Below are 21,848 nucleotides of genomic sequence, written 5' to 3'. Positions count from 1 at the left end.
AAGCAGGTTCCTGGTGGGGAAACCAGCAGGCTGTCTGGGGTCTAAAGTAGAAATAAATAATAACAGGGGTGCTGACGGTGGTGGTGCTGGTGGTGCTGGTGGTGGTGCCGATGGTGATGGTGGTGGTGGTGATGATGATGATGATGATGTGTTGGTGATGAGGCTGCGGCCACCAAGCTCTTGCTTCTTGCTCCTCGAGGATTTTAGGAAGATTTTATGAATTAAATACTATCAGCAAATATCAACCTCTGAGGTAACACTTTAGTGTGTATAACAAGGAAGGAACCCGTGGGGTCTATCTCTGACCTGTCACCCAGCTTTCTCTTGTACTTTTATGGTTGAGACAGAGTTTCCCTGGACTGCCCAGTCTGCCCTTGAACTCACCCTGAAACTCAAGCAGAAGATGGCCTCTGATTCTCAGCTTCTTTCTAAGTCGGTGGGAGACAGTGTTGCACCCAGGCACTGTCTGTAATTATTATACTTTACAGGGGAGGAAAACTGAGATTTCAAGAGAATAAGAAGCCAGGCTGTTCACTGCTGGGACCCTGGGATGCCCAGGCACAAATCCCTGTCTGCTGTGGAGAAACACATGTCTCTCTGGGTTTCTGGGTCCCAAACTGGATCCGACACATTCTTAATGGGCTCCGTGCGCCATGGAGCAGGCTCGGAGAATTCTTGGAAACGTGCGTGCCTCGCTGTCTCATCCAAGCTATAAAAGTCCAGTTAATGGAAAAGGTGGATTTGAAGAAGAGAAAAAAGGAATCCTGGGGGCTCAAGGAAGCTGACGAGCCAGTGCCGCTCTCGCGTCTTCCTGGCGGAGGCTCCTGGAGTTTGTAACATGTCACCTGGGTGTCAAACAGTGCACGTCAAATCCCAGGGACCTGGAGCGCATCGGGGAGTCTGGGAACAGAACCTGGCTAGGCGAGCAAAGGAAGGTGAGCAGGACGGTGGGTGCTGAGTGCGAATCAACCCAGACCACCCGTCCTCCGAACACCCACGCCTGCTGAGGCTCTGACGGGCGTCACTCCCCTCTCTGTCTTCCACAAGCCAAATGAAGTACGAAAAGTCCTCCCTCCACCCTGTGGGGAAACTGAGGCCCAGAGGGGACAAGTACCCACTACAGGTCAGGTAGCCACTGTATTCGTCAGTCAGGAGGGTACCTTCTGCAGTGGTAATAAACATCTCTGAGTCCCAGTGGCTTAAAGTAACGAAGGCCTTATTATGCTTATCCTGTAGACCTACTGTGGGCTTCCAGGCACACCAAGATCACTCAGGGACCTGGGAGGACAGAGTAGACCTCATCGTGAACAGGGGATCTGTTGGGGGATGGTCTCACATCGGAAACTAACTCCACCTTGGAAGTCACATGCACAGCTCGCTCACCAGCACGGGTTTCGTTAGCTGGGAGTGCAGTCCTCCGGCCCTCAAAGGGAACATGCACACAGTAGGGACACTAGGGAAAACTGCCAGCCATCATCACCATAGTGGAGATGTGGGATTCGATCTCACATCTTCCTCTGCTGGAGCCTGGTCACCATGAGCCTTCTGGGAAAAAAAAATCATTAGAAAAAAGGGTCCTAGAAGTCAACCTCGAGTATCCCACAGCCTTTCCCATGGGAAGTAAGTGTGTCCCCTGGGGTTCCCACAGCCTTTCCCATGGGAAGTAAGTGTGTCCCCTGGGGTTCCCACAGCCTTTCCCATGGGAAGTAAGTGTGTCCCCTGGGGTTCCCTGTGCTCACCCAGACAGAGGTGAATGCAGAGTCCCTTCCCAGCAGTCAGCTCAGCTAAGCTGGTGCTAGAAATGCACACGGTGGGTCTTTTGCTCACAGTGAGTAAATGCACACACAAGCACACTCCCACTCATGCTCACACTCACTCACGCTCACATGCTGCTCACGCTCACGCACGCTCTCATAGTCACGCTCGCGCAGTCACGCTCGCGCGCACTCATGCAAGTATGTTTGCATGCTCACACTCATTCTCACATGCTCACACTCACGTTCATATGTTGTTTACACACACACACACACACACACACACACACAGAGCCATCAGACTGGGCGCCCTATTCCACGTGGTAACTCAAGACTGAGCTTCCTCCTCTGGTCTTTTGCACGAAGAGGGATGCTTTTACCCGTGTGATCAAAGCTAATCCTCCAGCATCACCATGTGCGTGTGCCAGCCAGGGCAAAGAAGAAGGATACTAGGAGGCCACTATGTGGTGGCTGGACACACGCACACACGCATGCACACACACACACATGTATGTACACATATTCGCATGCACATGCACACGTGCTAGTACACACAGACACACAGACACATGTATATACATGCACAGAAGCATGCACACGTGTGTACACACACATACACATGCACACATGCATGTGCTTACACATACACAGTGAAGTACAGGCCTTGGAAGAGAGGGCAGGAAAGGGCTGTCTCTGCCTTGTTGAAAGTCTACGTGTGCCCTACTAGGGACACGAGGGGCATCTATACAAGACAAATGGTCTGCCCACTCTCTGGTTGCTCACCTCCTTAGGGGACTCTATTCTTAGTTTACTGGGCAAGACACTTCTCTGTTCCCTGCTTCCCTCTGAGAGACCTAGGAGTCTCTGGACCAACAAGTGTAAAGCCACAGCACCCCGGGTCTCAGAGCCCCACTGGTGCCAACTCCCCTCGCCCGTGCCATGTGACTCCACCTCTCTTTACAGATAATGTTGCTATTTGCATGATGGATTACATGGTCAGCACAGAGGGACGCAGCCAGGAACCCTGGGGACCAAATTCCATGGCGGTTGATGAATAAGTCTCCTCTCTAAGCCAGGCCCTGGAGGGGCTGAGGGAGCCTAACGCAAATTTATTCTAAGCCAGGGCCCTATCTCCTCACAGCGCCCAGCCACTTCCAAAGTTCCACTGCCAACTTCAACACACATACATCCATTTGGTGAATGCACACCCAGACGGCCGGCCGAGGGTGCAAAAACACAGGCGTGTCCAAGTAGGCCCGGAGCTTCCAGAAGAGCCAGCCTCTCCCAGGCAGCCAAGGCTCTGAGGGAGCGAGGAAGCCCCGGGCAGTGTGAAATATTATTCACGGGCTCCGCCTCTGACAAGCCTTGGGAACCTATTTGGAGGTCGGGGGATAAATGACTGCTCAGAATGGTTCCCACCTCTGCATAAATGTGATTTCACAGTGCCCAGAGTGCCCCCAGGAACTCGAAGCGGACATGGGCGTTTAGAGTGTCCCCTGGTGACTGGCTGCTTCGAGTAGTTACACTTTTTGACCTCAGGAGCTTAACTGTGTCTGAACTGAGCTGGCTGGTCCCCAGGAGGGGTCTCCTCATTGACCACATCCTGTCCTTGCGTCTGCCTTGTGCTTACCTGTGTGTAACACTTCACTGTCTGTGTGTCCTCACTGTCCACCAATCCTGTGGTGTTATCCCAGCCAAACATGGTGACTAATGAATGCTCTCTGAAGGCCTTGTGGAGAGGCCATCTATCACCAGGTACCAGGCTCAGGGAGCAGAGGGAAAGTGGAAGGAGCTCCCCTCCCCCACTGCCCTATTCTCAAGCTCACCCCCACATCTCTTCACAACTCCATGGAGAACAGAGGTCCCACGGTGTTCAGGATGGGGGTCGGGGAGTGCAGGCTGACTACAGGCCAGCAGGCAGTGCCAAGCTCCTTCTAGAGCATTCCTTAGCCCAGCAAAGCCCACACCCTCTCTAGAACACTCAAGACACCCTTGTGCCGGAGCACTCAAGGTATTCTGAACAAGGTGTGTCCCCGAGTGTCATTTAGAATTGCAACTATCTGAAGGAAAGGTCAGAGAGATCACAGGGAGGAAAGAAGGCAGCGGACAGTTCAGTCTGCAGGCCGCTGGGCAGCTTTGGGTGATCTACTTGAGCTCTCTGAGCTCCTCCTTCATAGCTTGGGTCTCTTGGGAACAGACATTGAGAGGAGAAGTTGAGCTTGGCTCAGAGGTGGTGGTGGCGGGAACCAAGGTAGAGAGCAGTGTGTTCTTCTTGGAAGGGAAGGAGCCGATACAGATAGATATAGAGCAAGTTGTCAATTTTGTTGCCCACGGTCTTTCCAATTTAATACCACCCCCCCACACCCCCCCTTGTTCCCCTCAGAAACCGTAGAAGTCAAAACAGAACACAGACCCAGGAGGCAGCTGAATAGAGAAGTCAACCCAGGGTTGACTTCATCTCCACTACAGTCAAAGGGCTGAGTTTGGTCCTCGCCTGTAGGGGGCGCTTGTAAGCACTGCTCAACCCCTGTCAGGGCTAGTTTGGCTGCTGTAACAAGTGATCCCTCACACCCAGAACCACAAGTAGCAGAGCTAGGTATGGCTGTTATAGGACCAGCTCCTCCTCCTGTGGAACTAAGATGTTCTCTGCATTCGAAGACTAGAGCTAGATAGGGGAGTCAAAAACATCCATTGCTTGTAATAGGGTCCTTATGTCTCTGACTTCCTCTCTAGTCAGTGCTACGGGCAAGGATATCTGAACAACCCAGTCCTCCCTGGACGGAGGAGCTCCTTACTGGATGGTGGCCTGCCAGCCACACCTCAGCATCCCCGAAACGCCGTCTTGTGTGGCGACAGCAAGGTCCTCGTTAGGCTGACCCTAGTGGATCGTGAAGTGCTCAATTCATACAGCACCCCAGGAACAAGACCTATCCATTGAGCTTGGACTCAGGCAATGTCTGTTGAGTAAACATGAAGGGATGCAGGACTGAGGGAAGCCATCAGGCTGACATCTGGGGAACAGAGCCAGGTTGTTCTTGCTCTGCGGAAATCACACCAGGTACCGTTCTCCCCGTGTGAAAGGAGAATTGGCTGGATGAATATGACATTTTTCTCTAAGATGTGGAAGGAAGCACTTTGACTGCTATCCAGGATGTCCGGGGCCTGGCGGATGGATTCCTTCCCCCAACTGGCCGTCTTCCCTAGGCAGGGTGTTTACTTGGATGGGGTCTATTCCTGGTGGAGGGCAGGTGTCCTGGGGCCGTGGAAACCTTCGTTCTCCTGGCCGCCTGGAAATGGATGGGTTTTCTTGCTTATTTGGTGGGAATAAGGAAATTTCCCAGCAAAAGTGAGGCAGTCTGGGGAGTGCATATTTCCTGGGTCCCCAATATTAGTCACCTAAGATGGGTGCTGTTTGAATCTCAGTGTGAGACCTGAATACTGGAGGCAGGGCAGGGTTGCTGGGAGGGAGAAGGCTGAGGACTTGGGGTGGGCATCCCTTTAGTCAATGTCTTGTCCCCTGTGGCGGCACATGGAGTGCATGTGTGCACCAGGGTGTGGTGTCCATTTAGAAGGGTGGTTGAATTCCATCCCTGAGGACTGGAACTGAGGGCAGTGGCCATGCTGAGGCTCACTGAGTGGCACCTCTTCTATCCAGGCCTTGGGTTAGGATGCAGGTGTCAGGAACAGAGCTGTGAGAGGCAGGAGCTCACACAGTCAGATGAAGACAGAACAGTGTGTCTTAGGATGACAGAGAACCTCCAACAGAAGTGTCCAGTGTTAGAACCAGCAACAGCCTGGGCTCCCACTGGGGATGTGGTCCTCTTACCAGCACCTCCCTTGGCAGGTCCTTTGTCCTCACCCGCCCCATCCTTGTATGGTCATCCACTTCCTCTATGCTCTGGTGATCTTGGTGGGAGCCTCTGGGGTGGCTTCTTGGCCCTTTCTGCAGGGTGGGAAAAGGCAATAATTTTTGAGCCTTTTTTTTTTTTTTCGTTTTTAGAAAAAGCACTGGGAAGATCCAAGAGATTGTGGGAAGCCATGGAGGACCCAGGGCTATTAGAGGGGATCTGGGTGCTGGTGGGACCCAGATGGGGGAGCATTGAGGACAGGGTCCCCTTCCCATCTCCCATGCCCTCTGCACAGTGTGTGACCCTGATTGAATTAACCCAGTGAATGGCAGACTAGGAACACTGCAGAAGGAGTGAGGTTTCTGGGTCGGCAGGCAGTGTCTGGAGGGGTGGGGGAAGTGACTGCAGATTGGGAGGCTTGGTGAGGAAGGTGGCCACGGACAGCCTGTAATAAATGAATGGTGTGGCCAGCTCCCAAATTACATTCACAAACTCGCACACTAGGGCTTCCGGCTGCAGCATACTGGCCTGGACACCTCAGCAGCCTCCAAGTAATGGTTTCCAACTTGAGAGCTTTCCTTGCCTGAGCTGCTGCCTCTCTCTCAGGGCCCAGGAAGCTTCCCTCTCCACAGTCTTCTTCCTTCCCTGTTCTCCCGAGATTGGCTTCCTGGTTGCTCTCCCTGTCTGTCTCATCCCCGTCTTTTCCTCCATCTGACTGTCCTGCCAAGCAAGTCTTGGGAAGCCAGGCAGTCTGCCTGCTTGAGTGTATTTCTTTACATTGTCTTCTCTCCCTCTACCTCCATGAACGCACATGCGCGCACACACACACACACACACACGCACACACCATACACACCACACACCATACACACATGCACACACATAACACACACATATGCACACACAAATACACATATGCCCACATGTACACACATACATACATGTACATGTACACACAAATGCACACACATCCACGCATACACAACATACATACACATGCACACATACACATCCACCCACATGTACAAACATACATGTATGTGCACATACACACAAATGGACTCACACAACATACACACACATACATGCATGCACATGTACACACAAATGCACACACAAATGCACACATACAACATACACACACTCACACACATAAATGCACAGAAAACATATACACATATGCACACACGTACACACACAAATGCACACATACAACATATACATACACACACCACACACACACACACCCACACACTTGTATGAACTAAGCCTATGAGTGGCAGGGTGTTCTGGCCATAAGACCCAAAGCCCCTGCTCTGGCAGACCTCCACCCCATGCAGCCCTGGCTCTCCTCCCTTCTGCCTCCCCAAACCTTCAACCTCTTCTTCCTGTCCATCTGCACAGGGTTCATATTAGCCTCTAGAGCTGAAACATTGAAGTCCCTGATGTGACCATGGATACGGGATGGCTGCTCGAGCCACCGGAGAAGGGGCTTCTGGAAGATTTGCCAGCTCAGGAGACTTACTATACCGAAGATGGGGTCTTGGTTTAGAATGGGCCTAGTGCTGGTCTCATGGCCCAAGGGTACTGCCAGGGTAGAGCAGGCCTCTATTGTACTGCTATGCCAAAGCCTGGCTAAGCCCTGTACTGTATCAGCTCATTGATGGTGAGATTGAACATGGGCAGAAGAAGAGAGAGGAATGGAGGGTGGGAAGGAGAGAGAGGAGAGAGCTGGAGAAGATGGAGGGATTAAATGGGGATGGAAGCAAAGCTAAGATAGAATAAGGGGGACTGAGAAGAGGAGAAAAGACAGGTTGACAAAGGCAAGAGGAATTGGGAGCTGGAGAGGCAGAAGAGCCATGAAAACAGGGATAATAGGAGAGACTCAGGGAAGACAGCAAACAGAGACAGGGAGAGGGTGTGCAGAGGTGGACGCTGGCTCCAGCAGAGTCCTGTCCACAAAGAAGTCCCATCGTCCTTGCAGAGAGCCTGCCTTCCCGCCCGGGGACAGAGGGCAAAGTCTAAAGCCCCGACTCTGTGTTCTGGAGCTGCGGCCTCTGCATTCCTGTAGGGTGCACTCCCCCGCCCGATAGCAGGACGTGGTTAATGCTCTCAAGTCCAAGGCCCTCAGCCCTGGGTTTTAATTAGGCATGTCACTGAGCAGGGGTGAGGGTTCTCATCCAGCTGCCAGCCTTATCATGATCCCTAGCAGGACACGATACAGCGCATGTTAGTGGAGGCAGACGAGGAGACATGGAAGAATCGCCTCCCCCTCCCCCACCCTGCAGCCCCAGTTTTTGTAGGTTTGAAAACTGCCTTCGGCCCAAGGGGCTTTTATGGGAGGTGGTTTTACATGGAGTACATTGGTGAGTCTGCTTGGCCTTAGCTGGGGCAGGCACAGGAGATGGGGGTCAAACTGTTAACCTGAAGAGTGGAATCAGACACTGCCAACGCCTCACACACAGAGAGGTGCCATCCGTCAGGACTGCCATGATGAACTTAGTCCAGTAGGATCCACCCATTGATACAGTGTCAATCATCCAGCCATCTTGATTGCCCATCAGCTCTCCATCACTTGCCCATCAATCTATCCATCAAGTCACTCATCCAGCCATCTGTCTGTTTATCTATCCATCATCCATCATCCATTTCTCATCCATCCATCCATCATCCATCATCCATTTCTCATCCATCCATCATTCATCCATCATCCATCTATCCATCCATCATCGCCCATCCATCATCCATCCATCCATCCTTCATCCATCCATCCATCATCCATCATCCATTTCTCATCCATCCATCATTCATCCATCATCCATCTATCCATCCATCATCACCCATCCATCATCCATCCATCCTCCATCATCCATCCTTCATTGATCATCAATCCGTTCATCCATCCATCTTTCATTTCTCATCCATCCATCATTCATCCATCATCCATCTATCCATTTATCCATCCATCATCACCTATCCATCATCCATCCATCATCCATCATCCACTCATCCATCCCTCATCACCCATTCATCATCCACCCATCCATCATCCATACATCATCATTCATCCTTCATCCATTCATCCATCATCCATTATCAATCCACTCATACACACACACACACACACACACACACACACACACACACACACACACCAACACACATATCACATTGTCTCCCCATGGTGTTGCACAGTACTGAGGTTCTTCTAGGAGTAAAGAGTGTGCATCGGGCATGCGTGTATTAATACACAATGGGCACTGGAACCTATCAGTAACTCTCTTTGGTTACCATGGTCACCATAGTGTGTGACGGCAGAGGGACATTTCCACTACCACGTGTGAGGACAGTGTCTTCTCTCTGTGCTTCTACTCAAGACAAACTGAGGAGCTGCCCAACCCTATCCTGGCTGTGAGGAAAACTGGACACTGATTAGACCAGATTCTGCTCTTTGTAGAGTGTAAGCTTGTAGCTCAAGGTTCTTTGTGAGTGAATTATGCCCAGGGAGGGTTCCACTATTGGCCAGATTCCCACTTTGATGTGTGTGCACACCTTCATCTTGGGCCTTGGAGGCCCTTTGTTGAGGGTTGCATATGTTCCCTTGTTCTGTGGCTATGGGACATGGACTCAAACTTGATCCAGTGGGATGTTATGGTGAAGATTTAAGCAAAGTTTTGAAATGAGTTTGGGGTGTGTTTACCTTGTAACCGTGCTGCCATCACCACAGGGTAGTGATGACCCTGGAGTAGATGACCCTGAGTAGTGATGACCCTGGAGCAGAGCTAACTGGATCATGGGAGCCACACTGGTCCTCACAGCCCATACAACCTGAAGACATTTCAGTGGGCACATGTATGAATACGGAGGCAGGGGGTGAAGTTGTTGTTGGGTATCTTTATCAGTGACTCTGTATTGTATTCATTGAGACAAGAGTCTCTAGATGAACCCAGAGCGCAATGAATCCTAGCCTAGCTAGCAGCTTGATCCAGGGATCCCCTGATTTTGGCTCCTAAGTCCTAGGTGGTGACCATACCCGCCTAGCTTTTATGTGAATTCTGGGGATGCATACTGTGGTCCTCATGATTGCAGGGCAAGAACTTCAATCACCAGCTGTTTGCAAAGCTCTTGCTATTTGCTCTCTGTATGCTGTCTCCATTTTCTCCTCTTTTCCTATCTCTCTTTTAATTAACTGGATATTATTTTAATGTTGCTTTGTTCTATCTCCTTTTGTCATCTTCTTAGCAACATCTTAGGTTCTACTTTCAGCTGCTCCTCAGAACATAACACAGGATGCACACATTTGGCACACAATGTCACACACAATCAGGCTGCCTGCCTGTGGTATGATCTCACACAAGCCACAGCCTATTCCACTTCCCCTATTTTGGCATTTGTGCTTGTTTGTAGGCACATAATAAATAAATGTGTTTTCAATCCCCCAGATGCATCTTTGCCATCCTCCCACCCCCACCCTCTAACACGTACAGGGTGGCATGAGCACTCTGCCCCCGACCACGATATTCTACACAATAACGACAACAATAAAGTTCTTTCAAAGCAGTTTAAGTAAGAAAGATGTTTTGTGTCCATGCTGTCAGGACTTATCTTTTTGTTGTTTTGTCTGACAATCTCAGCCTTTTAAATTTTTTGTACCATTTACATTTAGTATGATTTTGACATTATTATGTGTAAAACTATGGTCTTGCCATTGTTTTCTGTCCATCTCTATTTGCCTTTATGAGCTTCCTTCTGCCTTTTTTCTTTTTGTATTTTTTGTGATGAATTCTCCCTGTTTTGGAGTGAGAAAATCCTTCACTTTGCCTTTGGTACTGGAAGGCGTTGTCATAAGTGTAAGATTCTAGGTTGAAGCTTCTTTCTTTCTTTCTTTCTTTCTTTCTTTCTTTCTTTCTTTCTTTCTTTCTTTCTTTCTTTCTTTCTAATCCTTTTTGGTTCCATGGTCTTCTGGTTTGTGTTGTTTCAGCAGGAAATTTTCTGCCCTCCATATCCACTGTGATGTTTCGTGTTTTTAAATTTTGTTTTACTATTTTGAGATTGGGCCTCACTCTGTATGCAGCCCAGCCCTGGCTTTGAACTCACAAGAATCCTCCTGCCAAGTGCTGTGATCACAGGCAGGCACAACCACACCTGGGGAATTTCCTCTTTCTTATTGGGAAATTTTGATTGTTTAAATAATTTCATCATTCTGTGCCCTGCTGTAGTTTCACTCCTGTTTCTTTTGACACTGTTGGGCTGCAGTTTTAACCATAATTGGAAACATTTCTTTCTTTTTTTTTGTTTAAAGATTTATTTATATGAGTCCTCTGTTTCATGCACACCTGAAGAGGGCATCTGGTCCCATTACAGATGGTTGTGAGCCACCATGTGGTTGCTGGGAATTGAACTTAGGACCTCTGGAATTGCAGCCAGAGCTTTTAACCACTGAGCCATCTCTCCAGCCCAATTGGAAACATTTCAGTTGTTGTTTCTTCAAGTAATTTTTTTTCCTTTTCTTCCCCTCCCCCACCTCCTCCTCTCTCCTCCCCCTCCTTCCTCTCCCTTTGCCCTCCCACTTCTTGTTGTCCCCTTCCCTTCCTTTCCCCTCCTTCTCCCTCCCCCTTTCCCTCTCCTTCTTCCCCTCTCCCTCTTCCCTCCCACCTCCCTTTCACCTCCCCCCTCTTCCAGGGCCTCTAGCTACTGAAAACTGCTCCACTGCCAGACAGTGGTCCCTCCTTGTTCCTTCAGGTTTTCTCTCTGTACCTCACTTTGGGTGGTGTCTGTGGTTCCAGCCTCAAGGCCCGCAGGCCCCTCTTCTTCAACATCTTAGGTTCGTCTCTCATGACCTTGATTGGGATCTTGTACCAAACACATCTCATACCTCTGCTCATCCTCTCCACCTCTCTCTAACCCGTGAGCCCTGAAGCACTGTCTGCTGAGTTTGTCACAGGGTCCATTTCTGCCCATCCTTTTCGAGCTAGCGTCTTATTTTGCCACGTGACCCTTTGCCGTTTGGATTGATGTCGGGGGTTGTGGTTTGGCTCTTTGGGTGCTGCGTGCTTTTTAATTTCTCAGTTTGAGAGGTCAGTTAGACAGACCGGAAGCTATTTGTTCATTCATTTTTGATCTTTCAGATCACTGCCCTTCCTCACTGCTCCATCTCTCGATGCCTTTAAAATGATAGTTTAATGATTAAAGTGTGCATTAGGGGGCATTACACATCATTTATTTTGACCAAGAGTAGACATTTAAAAATATATATATATATTAAAAAAAAACCTTTATCTTTTTAATACTCAAAATTTGTATCATCCAAAGGTGACTGGTTCCAAGAATTATTTGAGCATCTAGCGTGGGCTAAAGAGTTGGTTTTCTATGAACAAAATGAGCAAATGGATCATATTCTGGAGTCTATACTATCCTAAGTTATTTTCGGGTCAAGAAGTCAACGTATTACAGATATTTTTGGAACATCTATAATCTCCCTTATTTGGTATAGCTTCTCTTATGGTCATTCAAGAGATCAAGCCTCAGCCAGCTGCCCATCCTCCACAGGCTTGACCACAGGCTTGACCACAGGCTTGACCACAGGCTTGACCACAGGCTTGGCCACAGGCTTGACCACAGGCTTGGCCACAGGCTTGACCACAGGCTTGACCACAGGCTTGACCACAGGCTTGGCCACAGGCTTGACCACAGGCTTGATGGATGCCTAGGTAACTGTGCTGGCCACAGCTAGCCCTGGGCATCTACTGCTCACAGAGCACATTCAGGAGGGCCTGCCTCCCCGCCCCCCTTGAGATGCTGACACGATCTCATGTGCAAGCTGGCCTGGCTTTGAACAGGATCCTCTAAGGCAGAGGGAGATGACTTCTGACAGTCACTTTTAGACAGCTGTTTAGAGTCTAGAGAGTTCCTGTCTGCCTTGAGCAAGGTGGCCGTCCTGGGTGGTCTCAGCAGGAGTGCATACAAACAGGTCCTAATCATGTCCCTTACCAGAGTCTCATATGGCCCTCACGGGACCATTTCCTTAGTTCTAAGCTAGCAGTTGCCCTTCCCCAGAGTTCATCTTTCAAGATGTCCTGAGCCAGGTGACTACTTAAGGTGTTTGCAAAGAGACAAGCTCAACACCAGACGCATCCCCAAGCTGTGCTCGCCATCTGGGGTCAGAGGAGGCTGTTTCCCCAGTTGGCCTCTAACTGCCTGTCACCCTCCTTTCTGCAGGTGATCACAGGGGAGACAGAGACACAGAGAGCCCAGCCCCAGCACATGCTGTGGCACTGTCATAAAGGCTCCCTTGGCAGAAGTCGAGCAACAAATTCAATTACCCCTGAGCGCACCCTCGGCAATCAAAGGCATTGTCTTGGAGAAGCAGAGCCTCCTTCTCCAAGCTGGGCTCAATTAGGAGGCCATAAGGAGACTCCACTTCATGGAAACTAGACCCAGGAACGCAAGACATCATCTTAGAGCTGTCTCCTGGGCCCCACCTGCTCCTCCTGCAGTCCTGCCAGAGGCCCCCCACCTTGGTTGAAAGAGGTCACCCAAGAGAAGGACAGTCTGTGTCACCTTCTCCCCACGGAGGCCCAGCTTCAATGACACTCGGGCCCCAAACCACAAGTTTATGAATCTCAGAAGTTTTGCTTGCTCGGGTCTGGCACGGAGTTTGGCCGACATCATGGAGACATTTTTCTCTGTCAGGCAACAGAACGAGGCACAAAGCAGCCAGCTGCAAGGCCTCAGAGCCCAAGTCTCTAATTAAAACAGTGGGAAATGAGATAACTTCTCGAATTCATCACTGCCTCGGGGGCTGTCAAAGTGAAGCCTTCGAGGCTTACCCCCCACCTTTTGTTTATACATTAACAGGGTCCCTCAGCTGGCCTTTGTGAATGAGCACGTGTGTGTGTGTGTGTGTGTGTGTGTGTGTGTGCATGTGTATGCATATGTGTGCCTGTGTATATGCATATGTGTGCATGTGTATATGCATTTATATGCATTTATATGCATGTGTATATGCATTTATATGCATGTGTGTATGTATGCATGTGTGTGCATGTATGTGTGCATGTGTGCATGTATGTGTGCGTGTGTGCATGTTATATGTGTGTGCATATCTGTGCATGTGTGTGTGCATGTATGTGTGCATATGTGTGTCTGTGTATATACATATGTGTGCATGTGTGTGCATATGTGTGCATGTGTATATGCATTTATATGCATGTGTGTATGTATTCATGTGTGTGCATGTATGTGTGCGCATATCTGTGCATGTGTGTATGTGTGTGCATATTTGTGTGCATGTGTGTGTGTATATGCATGTTTATGCATGTGTACATGTGTGTGCATGTGCATATGCCTATACCATATCCCTCTTGTTTACTTGTTTTTGCTTTCTTACTTCCTTTTTCATGCCTGTCAATTGGACCGCCATGGTCTCAAGGTAAAGCAAAGAAAGAGAATTTAATAAAGCCCCTGTGATTTGCCTCTCTGTAAGAGAGAGATCACCTGTTCCAGGCACCTTTCCTTGTACAGTGTCTTCACTCTCCCTGCCCTCCTGTGGTGTGGCTTTATCAATTCCATTTTGCAAGAGGAAGCTGAGGCCAAGAAAGCCAGGCTAATGAGTTTTCCCAGTCAGGGATGAGCTGGGTTTGACCCGCCCAACCAGATAGAGAGACTCTCTCTTCATCTCTGACCTCTGCAGAGGCACAGGGACCTCCAGGGCTCCGAGCCTGAGGTCACCAGCAGTCCAGTGAGGCACACCGAGAACACTGGGCATCACGTGGGATTCCACTCTCTCCTTCCGCCCTGTGAATTTCATGGACAGAACTCAGGTCGTCAGGCAAGCCCCTTTATCTGCAGAGCCATCTTGCTGGCCCCCATCACTTCACCTTTATGTGAAAGAAACACATTTGAACTAGGGAAGCTACGAAGAACCAAGACAAAGACATCACTGCTGACAGTAAGAGCTGACGTTGGCCACCCAGCCACCGCCGGGTTTTAGTTTTTAGACACACTCTCTCATACAACCTCTGCAGATGCTCATAAACCCAGACCACAGTGGCCATCCCCTGTTAGCACTAAAGGGAATGGGTTCCCGAGCCATTGAGTCTCAGAATCCTGTTGAATGACAAAGGCGGAACCTCCAACTTGCTTCAGTCCTCTTGAGGATGTGCAGTGGATAATTGTAGGGCTTCCAGTGTCACAGCTTGTTTCTGAAAATGATGCTTTACTCAGTGGCAGGAAACACACACACACACACACACACACACACACACACACACACACACACAGATGTGAGAGGGGTGGAAGAAGTTTCAAGAACGATATGACTGAGATGCCCTGGCTCTCCCGTCCTCTAAGTCCTGTCAGTGATCCTGCCTTCTGAGGGGCTTCATGTCAGCATTAAGCATGTTTTGTTTAGAGCTGTTCGGAGATAAGGACCTGCTTTCTAGAGAGCGATGCCAAGAGCAATGGCAACAATCATGGTAGTGGTGGTGGTGATGGTGGTGGTGGTGGTAGTGATGATGATGATGGTAGTGGTAATGGTGATGGTGGTGGTGGTGGTGATGGTGGTGGTGATGGTGGTGGTGGTGGTGGTGATGATGGTGGTGATGATGGTGGTGGTGATGGTGGCGGTGGTGATGATGGTGGTGATGGTGGTGGCGATGGTAAGGATGGTGGTGAAGGTGATGATGGTGATGGTGGTGATGGTGATGGTTGTGATGATGATGATAATGATGGTGATAGTGGTGATGGGGATTGTGAGGGTGGTGGTTATGGTGATGCCGACGGTAGTGGTTATGATAGTAATTGCTGTGATGGTGATGTTGATGGCCTTGGTGACGCCAGCGATGCTGACGCCGACAGTGATGCTCACAGTGCTGTTGGTGGTGGTGATGTTAACAGTGACAGTAATTAATGACCCTCTCTTCCTTGCTCTCCTTCCACGTTCTCCCCCATTGTCTCTCTTGGCTCCTCCAGGTTTCTTGAAATCTTCTTTCTCTCTATGCCACCTCATTGCCGATGCCTGCCTCGATTACCCCTCGGGCAGTCTCTGTCCCTCAGCAGCCACAGTGCCCAGTGGGCAGTCCCTATCTCTGGCAATAGCACACACTAACTTGTCTGTTTCCTGTCTCCCCACCAAAGAAGAAGTACTGAGGGCTAGAGCATCCCCTGCTCAATACCCAAGATACTGAGTGTCTTACTTAGGGTTTTACTGCTGTGAACAGACACCATGACCAAGGCAACTCTTATAAAGGACAACATTTAATTGGGCTGGTTTACAGGTTCAGAGGTTCAGTCCGTTATTATCAAGGCGGGAACATGGTAGCATCCAGGCGGGGAGGGTGCAGGAGGAACTGAGAGTTCTACATCTTCATCTGAAGGCTACTAGCAGAATGCTGGCTTCCAGGCAGCTAGGATGAAGGTCTGAAAGCCCTCACCCACAGTGCCATGCCTACTCCAACAGGGCCACACCCATTCCAACAAGGCCACGCCCACTCCAACAAAGCCACACCTCCTCCAACAGGGGCACACCTTCTAATAGTGCTGTTCCCTGGGCTGAGCATATACAAACCATCACACTGAGTGTGGTGGTTTAAATGAGAACCGCTCCCACAGTGTGTCACTGGGGCACACTGTGAGGTTTCAAAATCCCATGATATTCCCAGTGTCTCTCCACCTTGTGCTTGTGGATCAGTTGTGAGCTCTCAGCTCTAGCACCAGGCCTGCCTGCCTGCCTGCCTGCCTGCCTCCCCACTGCGCCTGGTGCCACGCTCCCTGCCATGACAGTCATGGACTCGCCCTCTGAAAACTGTAAGCCCCAGTAAACTCTGTATTTTATAATTTGCCTTGGACATGGTGCCACATCACAGCGGTGGAAAAGTTACCAAGACCCTGCGGGTTCCACAGCCAATGCATGATGAGGCCCAGATGGGAGGATGGGCTTCCTCATATCGAGTTAGCTATAACATTTCTCAACGAGAAATAACAAAACGAGAGCTATGGTGTTTAAATCAACTCCCTCCAGCACCCATAACAAAGAACTACCACAAATTAAATGCACTACACATTAAAAAAAATTATTTCATGTATGTCTGTGTGAGGGCATTGGATCCTCTGGAACTGGAGTTATAGACAGGTATGAGCAGCCATGTGGGTGCTGGGAATTGAACTTTGATCCTCTGAAAGAGCAGCTGGTGCTCTTAACCACTGAGACATCTCTCCAGCCTCGGCACTACACATTTTATATGTATAAGAGATTCACACTTTATCTCTGAGTATTTTCACGTCTTAAAAATGAATATTTTTTATTAATTGAGAACTTTAAACATTATATACTGACGTTATTCACCCTGACTCATCTCCTTAACTCCTCCCGATCCCCTGTCTTTTTTTTTTTTTTTTTTTTATTTAATAACCCTTTGACTCCAGTTTGTGTTGCTCATGGGTTCTTTGGTGTGTGGCCATCCACAGGAGCGTGACCAAGCTACATAGTTACAGAAAACTGACTCTCTTTGCTAGAAGCCGTCTGGTTGGATAGCTCCTCAGTCAGGGGCGGGGCTTATGAGCCCCTCCCACTCCATGCTAGTGTCCAGACAGGCTTGAGCGCTAGGAAACAAACATTCTTAGGTTTAGTAAATCCACGGCCACATTAAAGGAAATTCTAGCTAGTTTCCCCTGCTCTAAAGAATGGGTTTATTTGCTTTTTATATGTTAGTGCATTTAATAATAGAATATTATTAAAGGCTGTCGGGGGCAGAGAATGGAGAGGCAGCGGTAACAGGGGCTCTGAAGTGGGTAATTCAGCTCATCTCCCAACTCGCTCCCTATACAACTCCTACTCATCTGTCAAAACCCAGCTTCCTTACTCTCCCCAGCTGTAAGTTCTCCTTGCTCTCTGACTGCTAGACCTCAGGCAAGTGTGTCCCCTCTCCGTGCCTCAGTTGTGCTGGTTTTGGAAAAACAGTGGTGGGGTCAGTGAAGAGAGGGCTCCAAGGATGGAGACAGACGGTCCTGGTGTACAGAGCTATCTCAGAGAACACCAGCCACCAGCACTTGCCTCTAGCATCGCCTCATCTGCCTCCCAGCATGCATTGCGAGGCCAGCCAGAGCAGGCCCTGCGGGCTCCAGGTCACCTTCAGGAAGAGCACGTGCAGCCTGTGATTGTCTCCAGTGCCCTCGAGGAGCAGCGGCACAGGAGGAGATGCTGTGCAGGACCCTCCGCGTCTTAGCCCCTCCTTTGAACTCTGACAGCAATCCCACACATCCACGCCTCTGCCAAGCCGGTGCATTTGATGTCCTTTCCGGCTTTTGTACTCTGCTTCCTGTCGGAGTTGGGGCGCTGTGGGATTAATGTGGGGGCGTCACCTTCATCAGGACACCCTCCCCACACGCAGCCAGCCAGCGTGGACGCACCTTTCAGCCACGTGTGGTGGTAGCCTGAGCTTCCATTGCCCTTGGGATCATCCACTTAGAAAATGTCCCCAAGGGCTGGCTCAGCCTTGTGTAACAGGCTTAATCATGGTGGGATTGTAAGAACAGGGGCGAGATTAAACAGAATTGCAGCTAGGAGACCCCTGGATATTTGGTGGAGTCAGCTTACATGGAGACAATATCACAGCTGATGTCACACATCAGCACTGGAGTTCTGTAATGCTCTGGATGACGAATGTCTAGGTGTTTGTCACACTGCCTCTGCCTCAGGTTCCCAAACTTGCCATGCACAGCTCAGTTGTGCCAGGAGTGATTGTGAAGGAACTTGGGCACTGCTACTCCAGAGGCCAAGTCAGGAGAGCCAGAGATTCAAAGGCAGCCTGGAAACTTAGTGAGACCACCGTCTCCACAGAAAAACAGTGAACCACCCTCAGTGTCGCTCAGTATGAGGCCCCAGCTTCAGCCATTTTGGCTAAAGCTTTGTTTCTTGTCTCTCAGGCAGGAGCCCAGAGCTCGACGATTGGTTCTCTTTTATTTTTTGTTTTGAATTTGCAACAAAGTCTTACTAAGTCATCCAGTTCGCCTTTGAACTTGCAGTCCTCCTGCCTCAGCATCCTGATTGCCTGTGTTACAGGTGTCTTCCATTACTGTACTCAAAGCAGGCCCGGAGGCTTAAGAGATACCAACTGGTGACTCCAGCATGGGGAAGTAGCTTACTTGGTGTTTCAGGTCTCGGGTTACCCATGTGTACCCATGGAGCTAGGCTGAGGGACTCATGGCCGCTGGTCACTGAGTTAGGGGTGTGTTTCTTCCTGTCCTCTTTCTCCACCAGGCATGAGTAGCAGAGCACAGAGGTAAGGTCAAAGGTGAAAACGAAAGGACCTGGCTCCACCCAGCTCCCAAGGTATTAACAATACACCGAGGAAGCCACTTGGCAGACTTGAAGGTTGACTAATCTAAACTGGGTTTGTATCCGCCTACAGGCTTTTTCTTAGCAAGACCCCTTTGCTGTTTCTAGACTTTCTGTCCCTTCCTGGCAGTGTGGCACTGTGTACATCTTTTTAAAGAAAATAGTGCAGACCCTGTCCCTGTCCATGCTCCCTAAACTCACAGATGAGGACGTCAAATTTCCCTGGAGGTACAAATTCTGCACCACCACACTGATGTCCCCTCAGAAACACTATGCCCTTGGATGGGACATATGTAGACCGCCCCCCGGCCAGGGATGATACACCCCATAGATGATCCAGCACTCACAGGTGAGGTTAGGGTTAGGCAGCCCGTGGCTCAGGTGAGGGTCTGGAAATGCAAGTGCAGATTGGCTGTTTGCACCTCTTGTTGCAAAGAAAGACGTCCTCCTGTCTGGCTGGGGCCGGGGGCGGGCTTTCACAGACTTCAGACGCATCCCAGGCTTCACCTCTGAGCACCTAGGGTCACTGCACACCCAGAGCTTGCAAAGAAGTAGGACAAACCTGACTCTCTCAACCCTGGCAGGTGGACAGAAGGATGCACCTGGAGGCAGAGGCCACAAGTCAACAGGGCAGCCAGGGGAGGGGTGAGGCAGGGAGAGGAGCGAAGCCAGGCAGGGTGGAAGGGAAGGACGTACGCTTCTCTACGCCACACCACCAGGGACAAGGGATGACCATCTGCAGAGGTCTGGTTAGCTCAGCCAAGAGCAGACTTGTAAAGCCAGAAATCAAAGGGACAGAACCCAGACCTCAGGCTCTGCAGTTCTTTCTTGGCGTGGTGGGAACTTGGCAGCACACTGGGGACTTGGGAAAGATGGGGAGCAGAGCACGGCAGGTTGGGAGGGGGCAGGAAAAGGCTCCAAGGCTCCAATCCAGCTGGAGCAGTGTTGCTGGGAGCTCTGATTCCTCACCTGGAAAGCAGATGAAATGTTAAGCCACCTCACAGGGGTTTTGAGGCCAGCAGCCCCCGGGGCACAGTGTCCTTGGTCTCTGCTGCCTCTCAGGGCAGTATCTGTGCCCTCACGGAGTTCTGCTCTGCACCTTCCTGTCTTCCTCCTAGAAGCCAGGGCAAGCAGCACAGGACAGGATGGAACTGTGTTACTGGCTATGGAGAACCCCACAGGATGGTCTGAGCCAGGAGGGGTCCCATTAGGTTTATCTTCCTGAGGGGTGGGGTAGTTAGTCCTGAGGGTCATTGTGTCCTGTTCCTCCTACCCCACTGTTGCCTGGCTCTGCTGGTATTGTGGGGACTGCCACACACCAACACCCAGGCTGCCAAGGCTCTGAGCTATAAACAGGGATAGGGCACAGGTGGGACCGTAGATTCTCTTTTAGGGAAGGGTCTGACATGCTACGTGGCTTCAGAGATAGATAGTGGCCAGAGGGCAGAGTGGCAGGCGTCTGCCTCTAACTGTTGTATAGCATCGTTGGTCTGGACTCCATGTCTGGGGTGATTGTCTTCATTCTATGTGCCTTGTATGTGCCAAGAGTTCAGCTAAGATATGGCCAAGTTGACTGATCTCTATCTGAGGCTCATATGGAAAGGCCTGGCTGGGAGAGGAATACAGCTCCTGGCTTGAAGGATCCTTGTGGAGACCAAGCGAAAGGATCCAGAGTGTCTGCCGAGCAGTGTGGTCTCCTGCTTCCGTGATGTGGTCCTGCGTGTGCACAGGTCACTGGCCCGGTCACTGGAATACCTCCAGTTGAGAGGGAAGATGGATTTTCTTCCTCAGGAGCTCAGTGCCTACCCCTTGCTAATGTTTTCTGAATCCCAGTGGCCACCTCGTGGGCAAGTTGAGCCTGCTGCACTAGCCCCAGGTCCAAGTCAGATGATCCCGCAGTGTCTCTGCTGTGCCAACGCCTGTTCGTCTGAAGGCCTTTCAGCTGTGGTCTGGAGACACACACAACAGCCTGATTGCTTAATCCGAAAACAACAGGCAAGAACCGGCGTCTGGGGACGCTGAGGAAACCAGCCACAGAAATCCTGGCTGCTTTCTGGAGCATCGTGGAGGGACGGGTGACTTTCCCGTGCACCGTGCTAACTTTGCTCTGAGAACCCAGTGCCACACTGGTCCTGGCTCCGGTCCTCCTGTCAGCTCTCGATGATGACCTGGAGCCCCCGTTCCTCAGGGCTGAACCTTCCGGGGTTATGTTTGCCTGAGGCTGATACCCACCCTTCTAACTTCAGCAAGGACCCAGTGGGCCAGGAAGAGGAAGAAACCATTCTAGCCATCAACCCGAGAGTGCACCTGCAGGACCTGTCTTACCACACCGGCTCTGTGAGCCTGTGGGTCTCCCCTAGTACACGGAGAAGCTTCCCAGCAGAGCACTGAGAGGTGCTGCGGACACCTGAGTGAGCACTCGTACTTTTCTAGACCCGAGGCCGTGTCACTGCCAGTGAGAGGCTGGGTGTCGTTCCAGGGCAGCTTCCCACACTGTGCAGGCTTAAGTGAAGCTGGAGATAGAGTTCAGTGGATAAAGAGTTTTGCTGTGCAGTGTAAACATGGCAGACAGACAGACCTCCATCAGCAGAGCCTTTGTAAGGTGGAGTGAAAGAGCAGACCATACAGGGTTGTCCCTGACTCCTCCCACCCCTCCCTCTAACACGTACACGGTGGCATGAGCACTCTGCCCCCGACCACGATATTCTACACAATAACGACAATAACAAAGTTCTTAAAATCTAAAGCGTCTCTAAGCTGGAGAGGTAGCTCGGTGTGTGGAGAGTGTGACAGGCATGTACACGGCCCTGGATTTATCCCCGGCACCACAGAAACTGAGCACAGTAATGCCTGGCGAATACTTCAGCACTCTGGAGGTGAAGACAAAGGGGTCAGGAGTTCAAGGTCATC

The sequence above is a fragment of the Rattus rattus genome, chromosome 17, assembly GCF_011064425.1.
Source record: "Rattus rattus isolate New Zealand chromosome 17, Rrattus_CSIRO_v1, whole genome shotgun sequence".
NCBI lineage: Eukaryota > Metazoa > Chordata > Mammalia > Rodentia > Muridae > Rattus > Rattus rattus.
The sequence above is the reverse complement of the archived record's forward strand: the minus strand, read 5'-3'. Positions refer to the sequence as shown.